The sequence below is a fragment of the Tamandua tetradactyla genome, chromosome 25 (assembly GCF_023851605.1).
Source record: "Tamandua tetradactyla isolate mTamTet1 chromosome 25, mTamTet1.pri, whole genome shotgun sequence".
Lineage (NCBI taxonomy): Eukaryota > Metazoa > Chordata > Mammalia > Pilosa > Myrmecophagidae > Tamandua > Tamandua tetradactyla.
The window spans coordinates 32,659,163-32,668,886 of NC_135351.1; positions in this window are offsets into that span (position 1 = coordinate 32,659,163).

A 9,724-nucleotide genomic window follows, 5' to 3' on the forward strand; every position below is an offset into this window, starting at 1 on the left:
GGGCTGGGTGTGGGGTGTGGAGGCCACCCCTCTCACTGCTGCCCTCCAGTTTATTTTGATCCTTTAAAATCATTTGCAGCAGCACTTTGCCCTCTGGTTCGTCCTCCAGGTTATGCGTCCTGGCCTTGTGGATCATGGCTGGAGCCCTATCATAGCAGGTCAGCTGGGGTGTGGCGAGAGACAGACCATCAGGGTGTGGGCCTTAGGACTGGCTCCCGCCAGGGTAGTGGCCAGCGCCCCTCTGGAGCTGTCTCAGCAGGGAGCACAGGGCTCCCAGGCTCTGCAGTCGTGCCTGGCTGCACAGGGGCTGCACTGCCCTCTTCTGGTCATCTGGGAGACCTCCATGGAATGAGGGGGTCTTTCAAATCACTCCTTCCCACCTCCTACAAGAACTGCTCGTCTGCCTTACAGCTCCTCCCCTAGAGCCGAGCCCCTTCCTTCTGGGTCCTCAGCCTGCTCAGCTCCTACAGGCATCAAGGGCCCCAGTGACAGAGGCCACCACACAGGAGGGTGCTGGGGACAGAGGTGGTCAGTGTCTGCCAGCCCCTCCCCCCACACCTCTGGCATCTCTTTGGCCCCTGGGATCTGTCCTCCTGACAGGCCCCTCCAGGACAACAAAATGAGGAACTCCGGGGACAGACGTGTCAGCCTGGATGTCAGGGAGAAGGAGGAGCCGGGCGCCCACAGCCTACTACATGCCAGGCCTGCGCTGGTCAAGGGGATACACCCCAGCTGTCTGACCAGTAAGGGCCCCAGGGACAGCCACCACCTGGCTCACCAGGATGCTGTCATACATGGGTCCGTTGTCCCCATCCAGGCTGGCACGGATGATGCAGCAGTTGCCCACCTTGTGGTTGTGGGGTGACAGTGAGCTAGAGGGTCTGTGGGTGCTCACAGGAGCCCTAGTGGGGGCGGGCGAAGGAGGCGGCAGTCTGCATGGAGGCTGAGGTGACACCGGATGACGCCAAGCAGGAAGGGGAGGGAGGTTGACTCCCCAATCTGTGGGGGACAGCGAGGTCAGGTTCAACCCCAGAGCCTGCTGGACACCTCTAGCCAAAGGCAGGTGTCAGGGGCCTTCTAGAAGCTCTGCTTCCTGGCCAGGAATCCTGACTTTCTGTGGGAGTGGAGAGGGAATGCAGGCATTTGAAATGGGGCCAGGGGTACCCCTTCAGTGACAAGGGTGGGTAGGCACATGCCTCTCCTGGCTGTCAGGGCATGCAATGACGAGGCCCAGGCTCATTTCCACATGGGCCATGTGTCCAGCCACTGAGGCAGCTGCATCCTCTCTGCTGAGGTCGGGGCTTCCCTGGAGCTGGACACTGGACTGGGCGGCAGTGCAGCTGGGTTCAGTGCTGGGTTCCTGTGGCTGCATGGAGAGGCAGCTGGCCTGGGGCCGGCACCAGGGACACGTCCACACCACACACTCCCACTGCCCGCTGGACTCCGGACACTGAGAGATCCCTCTGCCTCTCCTATTTCCATCCAGATACACCTGGGCCCTGGACGATGGGGGACACGACACTGTGCAAGGACTGTTCAGGACAGCATGGTGGACCCCAAAACTAAACTGCGGACACCCAGAACCCACGCTCAGCCCAAGGGACCCTGAGCCCCGTGGCAGCCGCACTTACCCCCCCTGGATCGTGAAGTCACTGGTGCTCCGAGGCTGGGGAACATCGGGGAGATTTGGGGCCTGGAGCGTGTTGCTGGACGACAGGGCCATGGGCTCCTGCTCACAGGACAGGGGAAGTGACAGGGGAGATGGCCCGCATCAGCTGCAAGAAACACTGCTACTGCCAGTCGTGAGCACTGACTGGGGACACGAATTCCAGCTGCAACAAGCCTGTGGGAACACTAGCAAGGAACCCACCTTCCCTGAGCCCCTTGGCGCATCTGCAAAGTGCAGGCAAGATCTGCACCCAAGAGGTGTCAGTGTGACATTCTATTATGGGCTGCCCTCTCCAGGACCTTCTCCACCCTCGGCCAACAGGAAAGCTCGCCCATGTTCCTGTGCTCCCTTCATCCCCTTCCGCATGGTGAGGAAGGTACCACAGTGTGGGCCTCTCTTTATTTCAAATGAGGAAACAGGGGCCCCAAAGGGTACTGCTGCAAGTTGGAGGAGTCTCTGGCTCTACGGGGCTCGGTCCAAGCTGAAGCCACCTCACCATCCAGCACTGCTGCCCAGGCGCTGTTCACTGTTCAGTTCTCAAGTGTGTGGCTGGTCCCGCAGTTGGACAGGGAAGAGGTGGCTCTGGAGACCTGGTTGAGCAGCTCCTGCCTGCCCTGGCCAACTGGAATTTCTGTCCCCCCTACGGCAGCCAGTGCCAAGCCAAAGGCCTCCCCTCCCCAGGAATCCTGTTGGGATGTTCCAACTGCCAACAACTGTGAGTCCACCCAGGAGGGGGCCTCCTGATGGGTCAGCTCAGAGCAACCAAGTCGACACAGGCTCCCCATAGCACTGGGCATTGATATTTTGTTTCCTCTTTCAGGTGGTGTTTCCAAACAGAGTCCAGAATGAACCGCCACAAGGGCATAAATCTTCCAAATACTTCTCATGACAAGCTGGCACAAATATCGCTGCCATCGAGGCCCCAGGAAGAGAATCCTGCTGCTGTGATGGAGAGCTGCTAGGTCTTCCCATTCAGCATCTGCTCCTGAAATGGGTCAGCTGCGTCCACCACATACGGTGGCCAGGGCCTCCTGCCCCCCTACTGCTCCTGAGCTGTGCCCACCCCGACAAATCCCTCTTCGTCTTAATCCAGACAAGTCCAGACTGAATTTATCAAAGCAGCTTTCACTGTGAATCCAAGAGCCCCATCCTGGTGGCACCACCTGCTCCTCTTACCTGGATTGGCAGGTACCTATCCAGGGAGGTTTTCTTCATATTTTCAAATTGACTGGAGCTATCGCCTTGGGGAGGAGAAATAACAGAAAACTTGGGAATGGTGATCAGTGCATAGCTGTTTGATTTTAGACTCAAGGGACACTGACGGCCTGGGTGAGTGGTTTTGAAACCCAGTGATAATAAACCCTCCATGGCCAGATGCTATCCTCCTACCACGTCTACTGAGCAGGTTGCTTTTCTTAGCTTTCACTTCAATTGGACAGGTAGTTGCAGTGCCTTGTAAGAAACCTTAAGGAAGCTCCCCTGTAAATTGGTTCTGAACCTGACAGGTCAGGCCACCCTGTCCCCAGGAAGGACTGCTGCCATCAGATCACATGGGGACACAGAGCCCCAGCCCCAGTGACACAGCAGCAGAATGTGCCGCCTTCCAGCAGGGACCAGACCACTGAAGGGCAATGCCCAACCCTTGGGTAGGTCCCTGGTTGCCACTGGGGTTCCTGTGAAGAGAAGCCAGCCCAACTGGAAACTTCACCCCCATCTTTTGCTTCAGCCTCTGAATCAAATTGCTCTGAACAGTGGAGAATATGACATGGAGAGATGAAAAGTTCCTCAGGATTTCGCACTTTTGCAGAAGGAGAAAGGAATGAGCTGAGAAGGGGGGGCTGAGTTGGCATCTCCCCTCCTGGATGAGGCAGACCCCCAGGGAGACCCGGAGGGCACCTTGTGCTCAGCCTCTGATACTATTCAGGAGGAAGACTTTAGGTCAAGCTAAGCAGGAGCCGAGGTAGGAAGTGAGGGCCCCACTTCTGGGACAGGCAAGATATGGACCAGCCACCAGGCAAGGTGGACCTGGGATCTGTGGAGGGTCCTGGAGCACAGACTCCAATTCTGAGAGCTGATCAAAGTGAAGAGTGAGATACAGGACCTTGGAGGGTGGGGATTAAGCTCTCCTGCAGTGGACCCTGACCAACTCAATCCAGTTCTCTACCACCCACACCCTGTCCAGAGCCTTCATGTTCTGGTCCCCGGGGCAGGTGGTGATGACACAACTGACCACATGGTTGAATGGGCGATTGAAGCAGAGATGGAGGGTGCAAGGTGCTCCTCACCCTTATTGGTGCTCCTCACCCTTCTTGGTGCTCCTCACCCTTCTTGGTGCTCCTCACCCTTCTTGGTGCTCCTCACCCTTCTTGGTGTTCTGGGACCAGATGGCCTGCTGGCAATCATATGCCAGCACCTTAGCGAACAGATCGTGGGGAGGACAGCTGTGTTACCCAGCCATGCCTGACCCCAACACAGAGTCCACCATCCTCGAGTCAAGCCCCAGTGTTCCAAGCCGCAGCTGTGCAGGTGGAGGTTGTGGTTTGAGCTTCTTGTGGCTCTTGGCGTTGGATTCTCTGTGCCTGAAGGTGCCCAGCACTTGCAAGGCCCAGCAGCCAGTGCTGGCATGGAGGAGAAAGCTGCATTTTTCTCAAGTCCTGCATCACCATGGACAAGCACAAGATGTGGTCTCCCACCCCACATGCTGAGGCAGTAGTGTTTGCCCTTTCCGACACCTGCTTGGCTCCCTCTAATATTGTTCAGATGCACATTCCGTATTGGTTCTACATCCAAGACACAACTGGGAATGTGAGGCCTTAGGAATTAGAAATTTATTCAGGTTACAAATATTGGCTGCAGTTCAACTGGGATTTATAGCCGAATCATTCGACTTCAGGTTAGTGAATGTCACGTTGGTGATCCCACTTGCCAAAAAAGGCCACCCACTTCTACCCTGCCCAGTACAGCTACTCACCACACCCATTCGTGTCAACTGTTCTGCTACGAACCTGGGAGGGAACCCAAGACGGGAGAGTTCACCTCCCTCAGCCCATGCTTTAGGCTTTCAGATGAGGAGCAAAAAGTCTTCTGTGGTGAAGCAAAAGCTGGCACTGATTTCAGCTCTACAGGTGGCAGTGGAGATGGTACTAATATTGTCTCTTGCTCTGCAGCTGGTGCAACAGCTGCTGAGGTAGAAGGCTCTAGTTCCAGAGATGGTCTTGGCACTGATTATGAAGGTGACAGTAGAGGTGACATGGGAGCTACCTCCTGCTGTGGAACTGATGCTACTTGTGGTGAAGTAACTGGCTCCAGCTCCATAGTGGGCAAGGAAATCCCTTCTGGAGGTGACAACTGAGCTGCTTCCAGTTCTGAAGATGGTGCTTCTCCTGGTGAAGTGGATGGCTCCAGATCAGAAGTCATCAATGACTCCACCTCTGGAGGTGGCAGTACAGGTGGCATCAGAACTACTGTTCATCTCTGGAACTGATGCTACAGAAGTTGATGCCTCCAGTTTAGGCTCTGGATCTAGCATGATGTCTGGTGCCAACAATGGCCCTGGCCATGGAGAGGACATTACAGTGATTTGCAACCCTGGGTCTTACATGAGAGCTGGAAGAGGAGGAAGATGCAAAAAACAAGTCTGACTTTCTATGGGCCTTGCCAGATGCAGAAGTGACTGCACTGTCTCTATGATCAGCTCTACCCACACTTGCTACTCGCAAGATGTCTTCCCAGACTACAATCCCCCAGGGGACTGTTCTGAGACTCTTAACTTGGGGCCCAAAGGCAACCTTTTGAGTTTCCTCAAGTGAGCCCTGGATCCTTGCCTTCCCTGCCCTCATCTCCAGTGCTCCTCATCTTCTGTCTCAGTCTCCCAGGGCTCTGAGCGCTCCAGCTGAGAAAGGAGGACGTGAGCATACCTTTGCAGGTCAGACCCAGGCAGCGCGAGCATGACCATTGCAAAGGCCACCAGCTGTTTGGGGCAGGGAAAGTTCGGGGGCTGGCAGAAATCCTCTGTGTACTCATTCAGTCAGGTGAGCAAGAGGCTGGGTAGACGGGCGGGCAGCAGAGTGAGGGGAACAGCCATTCCTGCCAAGCTGCTCTCTAATGACCATCCTCCCAGGGTTGAGGCTCCTGGGTCAGACAAGCCAGACAAACTTCGCCATCTGTCTCCCTTGGGCCCCCTCCCACAGGGATGGGGCACAGCCCTGGCACACAGCAGGAGCTTCATAAATCTCTGCCCGATGAGGGAACAGAGCCGGTCTTTCAGCGTCAGCCTTCCCTGGTCACTAGTGGGTCCTCTGTCCAGAGTTCCTCCACTGAGGTCATGCCTAATTCTCTGAGCCAAGTGGGGACCCTTCTTCCCACAAGTCTGTCTGGCAAAGGACAGGGCACGGCCCCCCACAACCCCCAGCAGCCAGGCTCTAAGGCAGAGTCGTGAACTGTGTTCTGTGGCTGGTGGCGTGGGGTGGGGTGGGGTGTAGAGAGGCAAGGAGAGTCTGAGGGAGCTGGGGGGGGTTCTAGAGCTCCAGGGTGCCCTATACAGCCTGTAACCCAGGAGCCCTTCTGTAAGCCTCTGTGATCCTGTCCTGCAGGGTCTGGAGCTCTGGCCTCTGCCCTCCTGTGGGAAAAATGAAAGGGACCAGAGTTCTCTGCCCAGTTGCTCCTGTCCCTGGTCCCCACCCCATCCTGGGCTGGGAAGAATGAGTCCCTCGTTCCTCACCTGGAGCTCATTCACTTTTTCAAGCACTTCTGGCCTCCTCCATCCTCAGCACTAAAAGTGTAGTTCACTCGGTAGCTAGAGGGGACATGAGGATTTCACATGTTACCTCCTGGTGCACCTGCTGCTGTTGATGTCCAGTGCTGCTCTCTGACTCCCTACTATAAGGGAAACCCAGGAGCTCAGGGACATTTTCAGCTTTGTTCAGTGAAGTAGGCTTTGCTGGTTTAAAATGGTTGTGTACCCCAGAAAAGTCATGATCTTTAAGCCTGATTCAGTTTTGCTGGGTGGGATCTTTTGATTAAGTTGTTTCCATGGAGATGACTCACCCACTTGTGGGTGGTACCTTTGGATTAGGTGGTTTCCAGGGAGATGCGTTTCTACCTATTCAGGGTGGGGTTGCTCACTGGAGTTCTTTAAGAGGGAGCCATTTTGGAAAAAGCTTTAGATCCCATGCAGCCAGAGCCCTTTGGAGACGAAGAAGGAAAATTCTCCCTCTCCCCACCTCGGGGAAGCCAGAGGAAGCAAGAAGCCAAGAGATAAAGCTAGGAGATGGTGTCATGTGCCCTCCCAGCTGACAGGGGTCCAGAAGCCAAAGATCTCAGCAGATGCCAGCCAGGTTTCTTCCCAACTGACAGAGGTGTTCCAGACACCATCAGCCTTTCTTGAGTGGAGGTAACCTCTTGTTGGTGCCTTAAACTGGACAGTTTAAAGCCATAGATATTTAAACTTACAACTTAATTCCCTTTTTAAAAGCCATTCCACTTGTGGTATATTGCATTCTGGAAGCTTTAGAAAACCAAACCTAACCTAAGTGCCTTAAAATGTTGCCTGCATATCATAGACTCTTCATATATGTTTGATAAATGAATGAGCCCTGAGTTACATCTTCCCAGATAACTGGGATCTTCTACCAGAGCCCTGTATTCCCAGTTTAGGCATATCAAGGATGGGGTGCACAGAGATGGGGTCTCAAACTTCCTCTGAATGGGATTACAGATTTCTAAAGGTCACTTTGAGGCAGAGCTTCTCACATGGAGAATTACTAAATATTGACAAAACCTCACAAGTACCACCTTTCCACAGAGCCCAGCAGGGAGAAGCACTTTCTATGGCTCAGCCCATGGAGTCCTGGGATGACCCAGGAGGTTGGTCCTGCTACCACCCCACTTTCCAGAGAAGGAAACTGAGGCTAGAAGCAACAGTGACCTTCCCCAGATATACAGCTTGTGGGTGGCAGAGTCACCCTAGGAGGGAGGAGGGGCAGGTGCTCACCTTTGGACACCAGGTCCAGGACCTGTTGGATGGAAAGAAATGTCCGGTAATTTACAAGGAGAATGTTTTTGTAGACTTGGTCACCCTTTTGGACAGCCAGGCCCAGGAGCTGCATGAGCTTCCCCGAAGAGCCCTCTTTGTCTGTGCACTCTGGATCAACCATAGCCTCTTCAGTGATGACAAGTTTCCACACTGGGATGGGGCAGAGCAGGAGCAGATGGGCAGAGTCTGTACTCAGAAGCCAGACGGCAGGTGGGGGGAGGGTCCCAGGCCTTCCATGATGTGAGTAGTAGCGCATCTAACAGAACAAAGCACAGCATCCAGAGTAGGATACATGTGAGGGAACAGTGAACAATCACGAGACCTTCACTGTCATTCTGGGAGCAGTTGCAGAACTTCCCTTTATCGCTGCCTGGAAAGTGCTTTTCCCTGCATCACTGCCTGGAGACCTCACAACCCACCCCATTCATGAGGTGAGGAATCCTCAAGGGGCTACTCAAGATCCCTCATCAGAAGACAGAAATATTCCCAGTCGGGCTCAGGATCTTCCCTCCATACCTGGGGAGGTGGGGTCTGCTCCAGACAGGGAGGGAAAGGGTCTTCTCACATCTCATTTCTTCCTCACTTTGGAGGCAGTGCATGGAGAACACTGAGATTATGAGAACACCGTTGATATCATACCAAAACTCTATTTGAATATCTTTTGCCTTAAAGGGATATCTGAGAACCTACAGTCATAGTGATCCCAGAGGTATCCAGATAGGAGAAAGGTCTCCTCATGCTGAGGCCCTGGACAGAATCCTCAGACAAGAGCAAACAAAATAAGCCTTCCGCAACTGGGTTGGGTTCCAGCTCTGATAGGGAAGTCCGAAATCAAATCACCCACATGATTCCATTTGTCCTACTGACACCAGAGTGGCCAAAATGCAAGATAATGTTCACAATTGGACCAGATGAATCCAGGGGAAGCAGCCACAGCAGGGACTATTGGTGGCCACTCAATTGCTGCTGCCTTTTGGTCGTTTGGTAGCTCAAGCTCTTAAATTTCTTCTGCATCTGTATGACCCGGCCATCCTATTCTGGGGATTCTCTCCTGAGAAGTGGGAATGGAGAATCCAGAAGGAATCACAGAAAATGGTCCCTACAGCACTGCTGAAATGGCCCCCAAAAGAATCTCGACAGGGCCTGATAGCCGAGAGAGGCTGAACCACTGCTCTGTGTAGCCTCCCTTCTGGAATATGGCACAGTCCTGGCCTGAAACTTCAACGAGTTGTGCTATGTGAATGTGCAACTTCCACAGACTCTGATGTCATAGAGTGACCCCCTTTCCTTTTCAAAACCGCCCTCAAGAGCATGAAGAGCCGTAAAGCATGGAGAAGGTGTAGTTGGACTATAGCCAAATGCTCCAGGGATGGTTGTGTTCTAGCAATGATAATAAAAATGCAGCAAGGTATCTTAGGGATTACCTTGAAGTGAAAGTGTTCAGATGCTACTGAAAATGGTGAAAAATTACTTTCCACCAGATAAAGAACAGGGCTGCGTGGATTGGTAGGGTAGGTGAGGGGTGGAGGCCCAGAAAGGGGCTGAAACTTTGGGCAAATCAGATGACAAAGACTCAGGGATATGGGCCTACTGACTAACTCATCTCCACCTGGGATGGAGAATCTGCTGCAGGTGTTCTCACCTGCACACAGCTCTGGCATGAAGCGGGTCCAGCGTGTGCACAGATACTGCATAGGGGACTCCCTTGAGCAGCTCCTCACTGACTTTCTACGTGGAACTCTGCAAACAGAGTGCCCAGCAGCCACACAGGAGACATCAGGAGGCTTCCTAGCCACCCCACAGGGAAAGTACCCCATGCTAACTCTGTGACCCAGGCCAGGCACAGACAGGTGTCTGCGCGAACCTCCACCTCAATCCTCGGAAAGAGATGACAACTTTTGGGCCCAGGATTAACATGTTGAATGATGGTTGCCTCACCATTTCTACTTGCCTTCCACCAGCAACCAATGGCTTGTGAACATGGAGGGCCTATAAGTTTCCCAACCCTTCCCTGGACAGAA